The sequence below is a fragment of the Heterocephalus glaber genome, unplaced genomic scaffold, assembly GCF_053883595.1.
Source record: "Heterocephalus glaber isolate CG9 unplaced genomic scaffold, H.glaber_assembly_v1.0 deba00001531, whole genome shotgun sequence".
Taxonomy (NCBI): Eukaryota; Metazoa; Chordata; class Mammalia; order Rodentia; family Bathyergidae; genus Heterocephalus; species Heterocephalus glaber.
In genome coordinates this window covers 16,168,515-16,186,303 of record NW_028258329.1, presented here as the reverse complement: position 1 = coordinate 16,186,303, position 17,789 = coordinate 16,168,515, and the positions used below count along the sequence as shown (strand labels likewise).

The window sequence follows — 17,789 nt, the reverse complement described above, 5'->3', positions numbered from 1 at the left end:
TATTGATATTGAACACATGTTAATAAAATAAAAATTAAAACAATATGTAAGTTAAAGAAAACAAATGACTCACAAAGTAACCAATTGGTAAAAGAACATTCTCAGCTCTTTGGCACTGAAAACTTTTGGCTCAGTATTTAATGAAAGTTGTATTCATTGAAGAGATGTTAAGAGTGTACAAACTGTGAAATACATAAGAATACTTATTTTATGCATTATTTAGTTCATTTATTCAATCATTTAATAATATTTGTTTGGAGAAGGAGTTTCAGGTGCTAGGCTAGACATAAACGTGAACATGACAAGACTTGTTCTTGCTTTTTTGGAGATCATAAGCAGTATAAAATGGTAAAAAATGAATATATAAGGATGTAAACTAAAGATCCTCATATTATGAAAATTAAAATACAGGGAATAAAGCAGCAGAGTTCATAGGAACAAGACATATATGAAATGGCTATGGCTATTTTGGAAATTGAAGAGATTCCCTCTGAGATGGATCCTTTAGCTGAGACTTCTTTATGAGGAAGCTTCTTCAAAACACTTAAGAAAAAAAGAGAAAAAACACTATTATGGTTGGAACACATGGTTAGATCAGTATGGAGAGAAGTAGACTAGAGACAGGTCATTAAGACAGGAATACAAAATGGATTTTATTTCTAATGCAAAGGAAAGAATTTTCATATTTTGAAGGAAATGATATCCTAATTTAACTGGACTCTTTAAAAGATACACATGTGAGAGTGGACTCTTGGAGGGATTAGTGGTAGGTGACAGAAAGATAGAGTAGATAGATATGCTGTTGCATATTGCTGGCTTATCTAGAGTATTTCATATATTCATTTCATTGTTTTATTTAGAATGAGGTGTTAGTGTAAACTGGTGTTTTAAATGCTATGACTTTTGAAATAGTTGCTTCTACTAAAATCTGGGTCTCCTGAGAAGTGGTTCTTTGTTTTCCTAAGTCTTAAATCATTGACTTTCTCTAAAATCCTCCTTGTTTGCATCAGTTTCTATTTTGAGGTTGATTCATGGGGTCAAATTAACTATTGGACTTCAGAACATAGTACCCAAGATTTTAAATTCAGTGCACATATTTTTATTTCAATACTACTTTCCAGATTTTTAAAAACAGGTAATCTCTGCTTAGTAGTTTAAAATCGAGCTTCTACCTCTCATGTTTTTAAGGACATGGTATATTTTGTAAGACTGTAGTTCAGAAATTAGATAAGAGCAGCAGCACATTCTTGCTCAATAGCTTATCTGATCAAAGATGTTTATAAAATTGTTCTTCCTTCACTTTGTGTGTGGGATCTGGCCCACAGAGTTATGTGAAAGAAGACTGACTTTTCTTGATATGAATTGTTAGAAATCGAGCATATATACTCCTATTCATGAATTCAAATCCAGCTTCCATTATCTGTGCTATACCTGTAGTCTTGCAAGGTAAGGCCTCACTCCCTTTGCTCCCTGCCAAGGTCTCACTAGTCATTTGTATCCTAGTGCTTATCAACTTTCTGTTCACATCCCCTCTATTCACAACTCATATCCAGCCAAGTATTTCACCAACTAACACGTTAGAGAAATTCCTTCATCCTGTGACCACATCTTATTTTTTTTCTTCTACTCCTACCTCTTTGTCTCTCTTTCTCCTGACTTTAAAAAATCTTCTCACCAAAGACACCTCACACGTTCCTCAGAGAATGCTTTCACTGCACTGCTCTGGTCTATATCACACAAAAAAGCAACCTTTACTCCCACTCATGAATTATCATCTTGCATCTCATGATCATAGTTCAGGACTTTTAACATTCAAACTATTCTGCTTAGTCTATAGGACTGATTTTTGCCAGCCCAGCTTTTTTCAGCAACTAGATCATGTCTGTCTTCTATTAAATCCATTAATTAAGAACCAGATTGTAAGCCAGACAGACCTAGGTGTGAAGGACTTAGATATGTGACCTTCAGCAAGCTGTTTAACTTATTCTATTTCTCTCAAATAGAAATGAAAATAGTATACACTATTTTAGCTTGGACTACCCAGAATGAAGACCCTGAGGCTACTAATTAACAAGAAACTATAATCCTAGGGAAGTAAGAAAGTCAAGGAAAAGGGGAGTGAAAAGGGAGGATGAGTGAATTACTAAACTAATCACTGCTTGGTGGCAAGCTCAAGAGATTAATAAATATTGTGAGACTGTATTCAGAAAGGTCATAAGAAGTACTGTTTCCCAATGCAGTTCATAGTGAAGGAAAGAGACAGAATTTATCATGGATTCCATATCCCATAGATTTTCTCCCAAAGAGAATCGACTGCCTCACAAGTCGTCTGACCTCTTGTGCCTTACTGCAAATACAGAAGCTACAGGGTGGAAAGCAATAGAATGGGCACGAGGCAAAGGCTACTGGGTTGCATCCATGTGTGGAGAGGTCACAGTCCATGAAGTGCTGGTTATCTAGTTGTAACTGGCCCAAACGAGCAGTATAGAGACAGATGGTGCCCAAAGGATCTGAGATGATATGTAATAGGCATCTTATAGCATACTCCAGATTCATGCATGTCTTCTTACTGTTCTTGTCCATCACAATACAGAGGTCCTTCAATTTTATGATCAAATACTAATTTCATTCCTTAGAGGACTAGGCAAACTTCAATAATTCATAGAGATCCCTTTAGCTTATGGTAGCTATTAACTCTGCGAAGGCTTAAGACAAAAAGTTCATAAAACAAGAGAAATTCCCTGATGACATAGGTGGTCCTAAGACTGATACTCATGATCTCTCCTCTCCTCTTCCTTTCTTTATGTTTTTTTTCATACTAAAGCAGCACTTGAGCTGGTCTTGACTGCTTGCCTGGTAATATGACCTAGAATTTCATCCTAAAAGTGTCTGAGCCTTAGCGGTCTTGCATCTATTATTGGAATGCCATTACTGCTACAGATCTACAGATGCTTTGTCTTTGTCATTGGGTAGAGATGCTCGCAGAGATGATCTAGTGAATCTCCTGTGATCCAGACACAGACCTTTCTCTCCCAAGTGTGTAGAAGTTTCCATAGCACCTCACAGTGACCAAAATCAATCAACCCTTCTAATACAGTAGCCCATTCTTGCTTGATTGCTTGCTTTCTATTCTAACAAGTGTAAATCCAAAATGAGCCTATAAGGCTTGTAGCTTTAAAATCAGTGGAAAACTAAATGCGCCCCCTTCACAACACTTCTTCCTTGAGAACTAGGGCATTTATAAGTAGAGGCTGAATATGTGGGGGGAGTAAACACAAATTCAATAATTGGTCATAGGAAGTGAGGACAAGAGGTATAAATTCTGCTGTCACACATTGATTCCTATATCTGTATACCTGGAAACAAAGTACTATGTCTTGTTCATTCTGAACATGTGCTCAAACAAAGAAAAGAATATGCTTTTATGATTTGGATCAGGATCGTCCCTGAAAAGATCCTGTGTAGAAGGCTTAGAACCCTATGCAACAGTATTCAGAGTGGGGCTTTTGCAAGATGACTGGATCATGAGGGCTCTAACTTCTCAACATGACAGCTATTACTTCAAATATCAGGTAATCAATATAGCCAGCTGCCAAGGAAATATGTGTCAATCATGCATTCAGGATCCAAGAAAATAACACAAGCTACGTTAACGTACCCATTAGATTCATTATGAGATGAGCCTGAACCAAAGTCTTTTTGATAGCTGACTTCCCTATATCTCAACATTAACTGGAGGATTGTGAAGGCATTTCAGGTCACTTGGTATTAGTTTTTGGTCAGAAGACTCATCCAAAAGTCCTCAAATAGTCTGGGTAGTTCCTAATTCTCATGGATAATATAATCCTGACCCAGGTGCCCTTGAGATGAACCAAAGGGATCCTTACCACATCTACCTTAGATGGATTTGTAGGGCCCTTCCTCATAGGGTAGGGCTTCACCTTTTATCCAAAGGCAACTTGATCTCAGACACTGATGCAAATCAGTGGAGGCAATCAAGATAATCTAGACTGTCACACCTGACCTCCTACCCATGACAGTAATTAATCACAGTTATGTATCTTCCTTTCCTCCGATAGCTAAGTGATATCTTGCTCTCAGCCAGTCTGGAGTCTCATCATCGCCTTTTATATTAGGTAGCCAATATCTCCCCTTCTCAAACCACATCTGTAGAGTACAGCAACCACTGAACTTCTCTGAGATGCTGGAGCTGCCTCCTCCCTGATGCATTTCTTACTGCTTAGTACAAAGTGTGGAACCTAAAACAGTAAGACAAAGCATACCTGGGAGATTTTTGAAATATGAATTTTAGAACTCTGAATTTTAAGCCTAATAAAGTGAGACTTTAGATATTGGGACTAGAAACTTGTTTAGCAAATCCACCTGGAGACTGTGGTGCAGATCAACTTTGAGACTTACTGAAAGTAGTATTGTCTGGAAACTTTAGAAGTATGGTTAGATGGTTTGTTTCAGACATTTTATAATCCATTCTAATATTTCCATTGTTTTGAGTCCACTGACTCATTCTCAACATTCTACGAAAGGATCTCTATCTCACTAGTACTGGGCTTTATGTCTAGACACTTTGTGGAGATACCCTGCAAATTCTTACTTTTCTTTTGTACACATGCACACATGTACACACACACACACACACACACACACACACATACAAATAAAGAAAGCAAAACTGGAAAAATCTGATAAGATCAGTAGATTGTATCAATGTGAATATTCTGACTGTAATATTATATTATTTTACAACAAGTTACCAGTGTAGGTAAGAGTTACCTGGAATCTCTTTGTATTATTTCTCACAACTGCCTGTGAATCTACTACCATCTTATCTATCCATCCACTATCATATTTCTGGTAGAAATAGGTAATCAGTTCATGATTAGTTCAGTTTCTTTGCAAACTCCTCAGCATTTGGTGTTGTCCCTACTTACTAAAAAATTTCTCAGATGGCTTATAATGCTGAAGATTTTTATGTGCTTCTTTGCCATCTCTATTCTCCCTTTGATAAAATGTCTTTTCATATGTTTTATCAATTTTAATAATCGAATAGTATGTTATTTTTAAATGTTGAGCTGTGGGATTTTATGCATGTGAGAGTTTATGCTGTGCAAGTTCACACACACACACACACACACACACACATACTGCTGCCTCTTTATTAGGAATGATCATAGGGAGGGGGTGAAGGGAGGACAGGGGAATGGGGAAAAATAAGAACCAAGATACATCATGTAAAGGTACAAGATCCCAATGATGAATGTAACTGTATTATATACCCAAAATGTACCAATAAACTTAATGGAAAAAAAAACTTCAATGAATTCTGCTGCTGAGTGCCATATAATAGAAAAGCAGGTTTACAGAAACATTGCAGTGTGTCCTCACCCACCTGATTCACTGGATCTGGCACCACATGAATTAGGGCCCTTCCCCAAAGTCAAAATGACCATGGAACATAAATGTTTTGAGAGTTCAGGACATCAAGGCAGCTAGGACAGCACAACTAAAGAGAGGAAAGAGGACGTCCAGAACTGCTTCAGAAAATGGCAAGGATGATGGTGTAAGTCAGTTTGAAGCAAGGGGGAGTATTCTGAGGAAGATTAACAGCAATGCATCTTTTACTGTAATGACTTTTTTTTTGTACCAGGGATTAAACTCGGGTTCTTGCACTTGAGCAGCAGGTGGCAAAACCACTGAGCTAAATTACCAGCCCCGTAATAATTTTTTTAACATTCACCATATTTTTAATTATACCATAGATATATAGTGTATGTATGTTTTATATGTAATGTATATCAGATACTAAGTTTGTTGCCAGACATGTGGATTAGAAATATTTTTCCCAGTTTGAGATTTATCTTTCAATCCTTTTACAAGTCTTCCACAAAACAAAAGTGTTGAAGTTTGAAGAAGTTCTGCTTATGAATCTTTCATATTATGGATCATGCTTTTAGTGTCAAGTTAATTTTTGAATAAAGTGTGAGGGTTTTTTTTGTTTTTTTTTTTTTTGGCTTATGGGCATAGCATTGGTTACAAAGGTTTCTACCATTCAGTTGCTTTTACATTTTTGTCAAAATCAGTTGAGTACATTTAAGTGGATCTTTTTCTGGGTTTTCTGTTCTGTTCCATTGATCTCTTTGACAGTTTCACACTGTCCTGCTTACAGCTACAAAGTAAGCCTAAATATTGGACAGAATGATTCCTTCTACTTTATTCTTTTGTCAAGATTATTTTGAATATGCTAAGATGTATACTATTCCATATAAATTTTCAAATAAGCTTATCTATATCCACAAAAAAATCTTTCCAGGATTTTGATAGGGATTTCATTACACTTATAGATCAATTGATGGAGAACTGTCAGCTTTACTATATGAAGTTATCTAATCCATGAACACTGTTTTCCCATTAATTTGGAACTTCTTTGATTTTTCTCATCAATATTATGTAATTTCCAGCATACTGTTCTTGTATGTGATTTTGTAAACATTTGTCTAGGTTTTTTATGTCCTTTAGAGCAATTATACAGAGGGTTATGTTTTAGATTTCATTCTTTACTGTATTTATTTCTAGGGTATAGGCTTTTGTGAGCATATACTGCATTGTATAATTAATTCAATTATTAATTTGAGGATTTTGAGGGGATAGGATGGGGTAAATTCCATGGAATTTTCTATGTTTACAGTCATGTTATCTTCAGGTAAAGACAGTTTCATTTCTTTCTTCTTAATTCATTTCTTTCATTTTCATTTGTCATCTGATTGTGTTCCTAGAGTTTCCCCTCTTACATTGAATAGCAATAGTGATGTCCTTGCCTTGTTCTCAAGCATTCACACATTCACTATTAAGTATGAAGCTAGCTGTACCTTCTTTTATAGATTATTGTTTTTGATAAGGTAATTCTCTTCCATTCCTAATTCTTTGAGAAATCTTATCATTAGTGGGTATTAAATTTATCAAAAGTTTTTTTATCAATTGTATAATGATGATTTTTTTTTCTCCTTTAACCTGTTGTTGTGGGTCACTCAGCAGACTTTTAGAATCTTCTCTATGTATCCTTTTTTTTTTTTGGTACTGGGGATCGAACTCAGGTCCTTCTGCTTTCGAGGCAGGTGGCAGAATCACTGAGCTAAATTCCTTGCCCTCTCTATGTATCCTTGATAGAACATTAAATCCAGGTATTCAAATGACTGCACCTATGCCAAATAATTAACCATTGTTCAGCCTTACATTTTCCTGCTCCTATCCCAATTCACCTACTAAGATGCACTCCTGTTTCCTACCCAAATACATTAGCAAGATCTGAAAATCTTTTTCATGTAAGCTATATTGCCATGAAGCAAGTCTGTGCTTCTATAATTCACCTGTGCGAAAACCTAATTTACTGGCCTGAAGTCAATGGAAGATTTTGGAGAGTATAAGTATTATCTTGCAAGCCTCCCTCTGCAGGTGAAACTACTGCAGGCTGTTCTACAGCAGGTAGAAAGGGTTATTTTTGCTGGACTAAGAAATTGAGGAGAATATGGTACTTAAACAGTCACAGGCATATTTAATAACGTCCCTATTCCAGGTTAATGCCCCACTCTTTTTCTATCAAGTCCCTAGGATTTAAAGACAACTTATTGAAAGGAACATTTAGGTTCATTTGCAGCTCTTTTTTTCTTCTAATAGACTCTGTACCTGATTTTTGTAGTACTGTATGCCTTACAGTTAAAAGAAGATAAAACTTTCATTAAAACCTGTTATAAGGCACTCCAGGTTTCACAGCATGACTTAAACTGGCAGTTGACTGCTTTGAGTCTATCATTTCCTATTGTCAAGGCTACCAATGTTGTTCCCCAAAGACAGCTATCTCCACAATGCTCATATTTGTCCATATGTCCACTGTGTTCCACTGCCACAACCAAATATATCCCATGTTTTATCTTCCACCTGAGCCTCATCCTAACTATGGAAAATGAATGCCATAGAGATGGTGATGCTACTCCAAAACAGACATCTTCAACAATCTGGGACCATTGTCTAAGCCTAGGTTCTCCAGTGAATCCTTACTGCTAATTTGTTTAGAAAAGTAATAGCAAAGAAAGAATTAGGGAAAGAGTTAGGGGACAGAGAAAGAGAAAGGATAAGCTGGTGTGTCACTGCCTACCCTTATGATCAGGAACAACCAGTTACTGTAATGTAGCAAGTTCTCCACTGAGAAGTCTTATAAAGAAATTTCATCAAAGTAAAATAAGTCCAGAGATAGGGACTTATATATGATATATCCCTATCATTTCTTAATTGTCATAGGTTCACCCCAAATGACATTCACTTTCCTGTACTTCAATTAGCAATAATCGTGCCTCAGATAAACATCATTGGCTGCGATTCTGCCACTGCGCAAAGCTACTTTGCTGTACTTCAAAGCTCTTCACACAAGGTCACTGAACAGGTCCTGTGAAGGTCACATCTCAGGGATTATCAGGAAGCTCAGGGTAGGAGCTGAGTGGTAAGCAGCACAGGTATGAGCTACAGTGTGTCTGAGTTGTACTTAGGGGACACTGGTTGGAGTTCATGCATAATTAGAGGTTTCAGAGGCAAGTGGAATAGGACAAATAGTCAGAGGTTCCAGAGATATGAAGTTGAGTGCAACTTCAGAGATGTGTGCAACCTTATCTGTGAGAGTTGATTTAAGTTTATGCAAAATAATGCCCACAACACCCTTAATACTGATATAGGAAAAGAGTAAGTGTTTAAAAATAACTATATTGTCATTAATACTGACAACATTCTTTCCTTTTTACACCACTCATTGGTATACATAGACATCACAAAAAAGGACAGAAACTCATGAATTTAATGTATGGTTCTGTTACACAGATGAGTCATTTTGAGTGCTTTCCTTCAACACTTATTGTTTTTATCTATTACCTTTTCTACACTCAATCTTATAATCTATAACCTCTCTGTTGCCTGGAATTATGTGAGGTCTGAGACTAAAATATTGTTCTTTGTCTCAACTGAATTCTTTTTCACTCTTGGATTCCAAATCCAATATTATCCTTTCTAATATATTTCACATTTTATTAATACTCAAAGTACAAAGAGAATTTCAAGAGTATAGCAATTACTTAATAAAACTATATTTCATAATCATCATCTATTTATTCTTTCTTCTATTATGATTACTACAACCAATACTACTATTAGTACCACTTTCCTTAGCATCATGGCACTTTTGACAAACAAACAAATTAAGGGTTCCCACATTGGATTTTGCTTCATCATTTTGTTTTTCTACTCCCTGCATTTCCAGACAGAATTGGTGCTAGAAAAAGGGAATATATAATGGGAAGAACATAAACAAAAATTGTAACTATTGCAACCACTACCAACTCACCTAAATTTATTGAGCACTAAAAGGCACTATGGTGAACACTTGACATGTCTCATGCCATTTAATCTTCATAATAATCCAAAGGCATAGGAATTATTGTATCCCTTTTGCAAATAACTAAACATAACCTTAAAATCCTTAAATAAAAGTCTAAGTGTGTCCCAGCCTAAAAGAGGCAGGACAATAATATGAACCCATCAGTGTCTAGAATCAAAATTACTGAGTTTAGCTACAAGCTTATACCACTAGCCTACTACATGTACTCCAGGCCCATCTTTCCCATGAACTTCAACATTTACCATCCACCTTGGTCATTTATATCTTCTAAATTTTGCTTATGTTTTCACCAAACTTATCTAGGTAATTTCCTTCCAAATTACCTTCTTTATAATTTTTAAGTTTTCTATAACAAAATGTCACAAATTAGTGATTTAAAACAACAGAAATGTTTTGTCTCTTAGTTTTGGGAGTTCAAAGTCTGAAGTCAAGGCATCAGCAGAGTCATGTTTCCTCTGAAACCCGTAGAGGAGAATTCTTCGTTGCTTTGCCTGGAAATGCTTGGTATTACTTGGTTTCCATATGTATTACATTGATCTTGGTCTCCATCATCACAGAGGTGATTTTTTTCTCCTGTATGTGTGCCTTAATTAAATTCTGTCTTAGTTACTTTTCTTGTTGTTGAGACAAAACACCCAACACCCAAAGTTAAAGGAGGAAAGGTTTATTGTACCTCACAGTTTGTAGAAGTTTCTGTCCATAACTGGCTGGCTCCAAAACAGGGTGGCATGGCAGATGGGCATCACAGATGATAAACAATTCATGGTGGGCAGAAGGCAGGAAGGGAGTGAAGTAGCCAGCAAGTGACAAGCAACAAGCAGACAGGCACTCATCTTTAGGGAAGTTATCATTCACATCCAGGATGGGGTACCCTTAAACCTAGCATCACATCAGGAATCAATTCCACCATTACATCCTTAATCTCAGCATGACACAGTCTAGATCCAGCCACCTCTGAAAAGATGCACCTATGACCACATAAGGCTTTGATGGGACATCTAGACACAAGCCATAATAATGTCTGTCTTTGTGTCTCTTCTAAGAATACAGTTAAATTAGATTAAAACTCTTCTGTACTCAAGCATGACTTCATCTTAACTAACATATTAATTAATTAGCCTTAATTACATTTGCAAAGATCCTATTTTTTAAATAAGGTCATATTCACAGGCAGCAGGTGATTAGGGTTTCAACATTATCTTTTCAGGGGACACAATTCAATGCATAACATACTATACATATGAAAACACACACACCTTATTTCAAAGCCTAACACTATCCAACAAAGTCATTCTCATCTTCTTTTATTCATATTTCAACGTAGTGAGACAAATGTGATCAGCATGGAGAAGGCTTGACCACTACTTCTTGTTTTGAATTAGGAGGTCTGAGTTTTTGGCACAATTCTGTCTCTCCCTGGTATAGAATCTGGAATAATTTTCTTACCTGCTTGGAGACCTTATTTATATACTATAAGATGAAGATAATACTACTTTCCTTAAAGACTGTCTGGAAAGATTTAATGACCTAAGAACAAAATGTTTAACTGAAAAGCTGTATGTATAGTCCTTAGAAGTTGTGAAGTTGTTTTGAAGGTAAAAGACATGTTGTCACTTACCCCTGCCTCCCTTTTCTCAGAGAGGGGGCAAGTTTTTCCACTGTCAGTCTGGTCTCTGTCTCCTAAGGGACTTTTACTGCCTTAATGTAGTAGGATTTGATTTTAGTATTTCCAGACTTTCCACCTCAACAGACTTGCCTTCAAATACAGTATATTTTCTTCTGATCCTGAAATGATTTTTAAATGACCCTACTCACCATTTTTACTTGTCACCTTCTCTTCACAGCCAAACTTCCAGGTGAATGTTCTATAGCTATGCTTCTGTTTTCCTTTTAACCCATCCTCCTGCTATTGCTTTGGTGTCTGTGTCACCTGTCAACTAAAGAGCCTTTTTGAAAGCCACAGTGGCATTAAAGAATCTAGGCATTCAAAGAAAATAGCAGGGTGCAAATGTGTCTTTCCTGGCCCCCCATGCTTCTTGTCTGTTCTGCTGTGGATCCCAGCTGCCCACCCTGCTTTCTTGACTTTTTCTTTATCTTGACTTCTGTGATGTGACAGCAGTCTCTCTTGGTCCTTTTACCTTTGTGAATAGGACCTTTCCATTCCATTTATTACAACACAGTTTTTCTCTCTGTCTTGTGGGTGGGTGTTCCCAGTCCACAGTTTTTAATACTGTGTCTTCTCTTTAATTCTTTTTGGAGGAACCATTTTTTGTGTGTGTGACTGACACCTAATATATATCTTCATTCCTTGTCTTCTTACTGTGAGCCCACTCCATATAACTGGTGTAGAGTGGAAAGTACTCACCACCACTTGAAATCATTGCACATTGCTTGTTCTCCTACTTCATCGTCTATAGGTATAAAACATAAATGACAAAGTTTCTGTTTTGCTCCCTCACCATTCCATTCACCGAATATCCTTTGCAGAATTCTCCACTGCTATAAATATTCTTGTTGCCTCACAAATCTGGGCCAACCCTGAAACACCCCATGCATTTTACTTTTCTTTCCAAGTCTTTATCAAAGTTTTGATATGCATGATCTCCTTCTTAGTCCAAAACAGTACACTCAAATATGAACTATGCTAATATTTCCTGGGTGCTTGTTTCCTTTTTGTTCCAGTTAATCTTCTTAAAACTGCAATTAAGTATCTTGCCCATTTCTATAACATCTGATAACTTGGAGTTATTTTCAGTGTTAGGATCCTGATTTGACTCTTTTTGTTTCCATCACTTTCTAAATATGAACAGTTTGCCAAAAATGATCATCCCATTTAATCTCTCTTACACCTATATACATCCAATTCCTTGCAGTAAGAATGAATGTCTTGGAATATGTTGAAAAGAGCACCAACACCACGCGAGAAATTGGAAGTGGACAATGTCACCTAAATTCCTATTCACTAATCTATCTCAGATCATTTAATATCAGCAAACTTATTTGTTTTAAATATGCCCAATTTTAAAATTGAAAGTATAAGAGATGCACATATATCCTAAATCACTCAATAAATGAAATGTCCGTAAATCTCTGCTGAATGCTAGTTTTTTAAATCATTACTGTGAGGAGACAGAAATATAAAGAAGTTTCTCAGTCAATTACCCCAAAAATAAATGTCACTTATTTACCAGCACACAAAATATTATTTTATGCTGTTCCATAATTTTTCCTCAGAGATATACTTGTGACCAAATGCCACCCGATCCTCTGCTTATTCTACATAAATTACATAGGGGACACAATAGGAAAAGAGAAAAGCCAACCAACACTTATTTGCAAATTACTACTACTAACAAACTAGGTAGTTTGTTAGGAATGTCAATGCCTTTAAACATCGTGAAGGAATCTTCACGTGAACATAGTAGGTATTTTCTACCTCCATTTTATAGTAGAGGAAAATAAGGCTGAAAGAAACTAAATTATTCTAAGAATTAACTTCTTAAAGACACCAGCAAGAATTTATTGTGTTTTCCATGGTGCATGTTGGGCTATAAGGGTGATTAAACAAACATAGATCTTGCTCTAGTGGAATTTAGATATTAACAGTGACACTGTAATTAGACTTGAAACAAGTCATCCAAACTCCAGAGCCCTAACAGCTACTCTAATACTTTATCCTCTTCCACTCTTCTACCTCCTAGAATATGGGTAACATTCCTTTGGAGCTACAGGCTGGGTTTCAATGATCTAGGTATTTCTATGGATGAGCACCTCTGTATATAAGTAGCATAAGAATAGTTGCTGTTCACTGTGCCCTCCTCTGTGGGTACAGTCCTTACTTAGAAACATCAGGCCAGGTCAGACACCATCTAGATTCAGTGTCATGGTCATAAGTGTGGTTTCTATCTATGTCCAGTGAACTATGTCCAGTGAAGGTGCAGGACCAGCTGCAGGTGGTAAGGGAGGTAATGTTTCCCCCTAACTCTTACAAGAACAGAGTTCGTAGGATTTAGATAATTAGATGATTATCTTGTATCCATGCTTGGATCTTCATTTTGCTTTGAAAGCTCTGCTTATTTCTCTCTCTCTCTCTCTCTCTCTCTCTCTCTCTCTCTCTTTATTTTTTCTGCTATAACTGAGAGTTTGTCATTATTAACAGATTTCTTCAGAACAGTTATCCTCCTGCCCACAAGAAATGAGACCCAAGCAAGAACTCCAGAAGATCTTTATAAGAGGTTTGGTGGTCAGAGGAAGCATTAGGATAAGAGCTCTTCATATTTTCTGCTTTGGAAGACAGCAAAGAGTGGGCAGAATTATCTACTTTTTGACACAGCAAAGAAAAGTGTTCCAGAAAAAACGTGACTCTTTTTACATAAAGAAGATAGGAGGGAATGTGATAGAACCACTCTCATAGAATCACTTTCAGAAAATTTTTTGTGGCTCAGAAATGTTATTAGGAGGCTCATTACTTGGGTTTATATATGTATTTGTAAAATATCACTAGAAAAAAAATGTGAGTTGGGACCCATGGCGCATATTGAGAATACCATACTAGAGCCAGTAGCTGTGTCCTGAAGCCCTGGACTGGCCCCGGCCAGCTCCCTATCACAAATGCTCACACCCTCACCTCCTCATCTTTGCTTCCTCATTAATCCCATTAACCAGAAGGTCTGTGCTCAAGGCTATGTCTGATTCTCAGCATGAACTCCATCCTTTCATTGGAATATCGCCCTTCCTTCTCTCCTCTCTCACCAGCTGCTTGCTCTCCTCAGCTTCCACTGGCTCAACTCACCTTCTTCTGTTCAGACAATTCTCACTTATTCTTCAAATCCTGCTCAAATACTGTTTCCACTATAAAGCCTTTTATTTCCTACCCACCTCCAACAAAATGCTATTTGTGAATAGGGTTTCTACACACACACACACACACACACACACACACACACCACACATATGTGTGTGTGTGTGTGTGTGTGTGTATTCTGGGCTTTTACATATATATTTCACTGCAAATACCAAAGCCTCATTACACTTACTTCTTCACATGCCCCACACACTCCTGGAATAACTTGTGGGAGAAAGAGCAGTGTACTCATTTTTACATCCAGCATGGTATAATATAACTTGTGAGATAACTGTGGATCTGGATGGGTTTCCATGCTGTGTGTTGTCAATGGTATACAGAATCATGCTTGTAAGGCAGGGGGTAGAGATGGGGGAGATTTTTACATGTTATACATGTCATTGGCTGCAGTCTTTGAATATATAACATGGAAACTGAGGCTCAAGCACTAGATGGAAGCACATATCAGAATCACTTGTCAGTTTACCTTAACTAATGTGTTGATTTTTAATCATTAAAAAATTAATGACATCCTAATGAAGGAGGCATGTCATAGAACTTGTATATAAAACTTTTTAATATTTAAATCTTTGATACATTTTTACCTTAGCTTAGTACATAGTGATAGATATGTTCCTGAAAGAGTTAAAGACATCATATTACATAGATACATGTATGCCTATGTTTACAGCAACAGAACTCATAATAGCTAAATCTTGGAAGCAGCCAATATGTCCATCAACAAATGAATAGGCAAATAAAGTGTGGTATTTATACATAATGGAGTACTACTCTGCTATAAAGAAGGATCAATGTGTCGTTTGCAGGAAAAGTGGGTACATCTTGAAACCATAAAGTTAAGTGAAATAAATCAGACATACCAGCTCAAATATTGCAAGATTTCTCTTTTAAGAAAAACCCAAAACTTCATTTCCATTTTTTCCATTTCTCAGCATTTTTCCTTTCCCTTTTTTCCTTTTCCCTTCCCCTCCCACCACCCCTACCCCTTTGGACCTTTTCTTCCTATGTTAATAGGGAAGGGTGAGGGTGGTGAAGGGAGGGCAGGGAATGGGGAAAAAATAAGAACCAAGCTACAACATGTACAGGTACAAGCACCCAATGATAAATGGAAATGTACTGTATACCTAAAGTGTCCCAATAAAAGAATTTAAGGGAAAAAAAAAAGAAAGACCCAAAATATAAATAAATTATAGAGCAAAATAAAAGATAAAAAACAGAGCAATAGATCCATTGCAAATGGGAAGGGTACTAAGAGATGGAGGAAGGCAGGAGGGAATAGAAGAGAAGGAAAAGAAAAAAGAGAAGTAAGATGTGTTATGTACATTCATCAACTCACCATGGTAAATGTGATCATTATATACTGCAAACATGTCCTAATAAGATTATTTACTTTTTAGATGTATGCTATTTTTTATTTTAATGTAATACAAGTAAATGTTAATAAAGAAAATATAAAAGCACATCTATTAAAAACTAAAATTTCACAACAAAATAATTAGAGAATAACAATGGTAAACACTGTGTAACATGATCTTAAAAGACTATACTTTCAATTGCTAATCTATCTCTCAACTTATCTCCTAAGAAAACTATACTTTATTCATGTAAAATATTTTAATTATTAACAAAGTACCTAACACTTGGTATTATTTTGAAAAATTTCTTCCTATTTCACAATATCTATTATACATTTTGGTCCTTATTTACATTTTCAGTTTCTCATACTAGAGAGACAATGTGGTATTTACACATGCATGTTTGATTTATTTTACTTAAGAGTATGTTCTCAAGATACATCCATTTACCTAGAAATGTCTCAAATTTATCCTTCTTTATGGCTGGGTAGAACTCCATTATATGAAAAACCCGTATCTTTTTTATCTGTTCATTTGTTGATGGGCATTTGGATTGTTTCCAAGACCTAGCTATTACAAATTGTGCTGTTACAAACATGGGTGCACACATATCATTGTGGTATGATGCTTTTAATTCTTTTGGGAAGATACCCAGAAGGGGAATAGTTAGGTCAAAGGGGACCTCTAATCCTGGTTTTTTGAGGAATCTCTATACTGATTTCCACAGTGGTTGCACCAGTCTACACTCCCACCAACAGTGGAGAAGGGTTCCTTTTCCCCATAACCCCACAAGCATTTGTTATTGGTTGATTTCTTCATCACAGCCATTCTTTCTGAGGTAAGATGGAATCTCAGCTTTTAATTTGCATCTCTTGAACACCAGTGATGTTGAACGTTTTGCATATATTTATTTGCCATTTGTACTTCTTCATCTGAGACGTGTGTATTCATCTCAGATACCCATTTTGGGACTGGGTCTTTAAATTGGGAGGTTCTGATTTTTTTCAATTATTTATACCTTCTAAATAATTAGTTCTTTGTCAGAAAAACAACTGGCTAAAATTTTTTCCAACTCTGGGTTGTGTTTTCACTCTGTTGTTGATTTCTTTTGCTGTGCAAAGACTTTTTTATAAGATAAGATCCAAGTTGTTGATTCTTTGTTCTATTTTCCTTATGATTCATTGGTTCTTAGTATTTTCTTAGTCTCAATTGCATTAATTTCTGCTATGATCTTTAGAATTTCTTCTCTCGTAGGAGCTCTGCACTTGACTTGTTCTTCTTTATCTAAAAGTGTGAGGTTCAACACTAGGTTGTTTATTTGAGCTTGTTCTGTTTTCTTGATATGAGAATTCACCACTACAAATTTCCCTATTAAGACTGTTTTCATTGCGTCCCATTAGTTCCAGTATGTTGTACTGCATTATCATCTAATTGTAGATACTGTTTAATTTCTTCTTTCATTTCATCTGTGAGTATTGTTTGTTCATGACGGTGTTATTTAATTTCCATGTGTTTACAGAGGGCTTTTTTTTGGTTTCTATTGTCGTTGATTTCTAATTTCATTACACTATGGTCAGATAATATGCATGGGATAATTTCAACTCCTTTGCATTCACTTAAGCATGTTTTATAGCTACTATGTGGTCTATTTTAGAGAACATTCCATGTGTAGCTGAGAAGAATGTGTATTCTGATGTTGTGGGGTGGAACACTTTGTAGGCATCGACTAAGTCCAATTGTTCACAGGTTTGGTTCAGTTCTGATATTTCTTTGCTTATTTTTTTTGTTCTAATTTATCAGTCTAATTGTAACAATGTTGTATTAAGGTCCCCATTACAATTTTATTAGTGATTATTAGATTTTTATGTTCATTAATATTTGTTTAAAATAGTTGAGTAGAATGGTATTTTTTGCATATATATTTATAATTGTTATCTCTTCTTTGTGGAGTTTTCCCTTAAAAAGTATGTAGTAACCTTCTTTGTCTCTTTTGATCAGTCTCGGCTTGAAGTTCATTGTCTGCAAATAAAATAGCTACCCCTGCTTTTTTCCAGGTTCGTGTTGCATGGAGTATTGTTTTCCATCCTTTGACTTTCAGTCTATGAATTTCTTTTTG

General features: G+C 36.1%; 1 protein-coding gene and 1 pseudogene across 1 annotated transcript in view; both read right to left on the bottom strand.

Annotated features, from left to right (window-relative positions):
* Window positions 1–17,789, bottom strand: part of Agbl1 (AGBL carboxypeptidase 1) — an 832,602-nt gene that overhangs the window by 91,290 nt on the left and 723,523 nt on the right. The window lies entirely within an intron of this gene.
* On the bottom strand, window positions 8,342–8,408 carry LOC147824880 (U4 spliceosomal RNA; annotated as a pseudogene).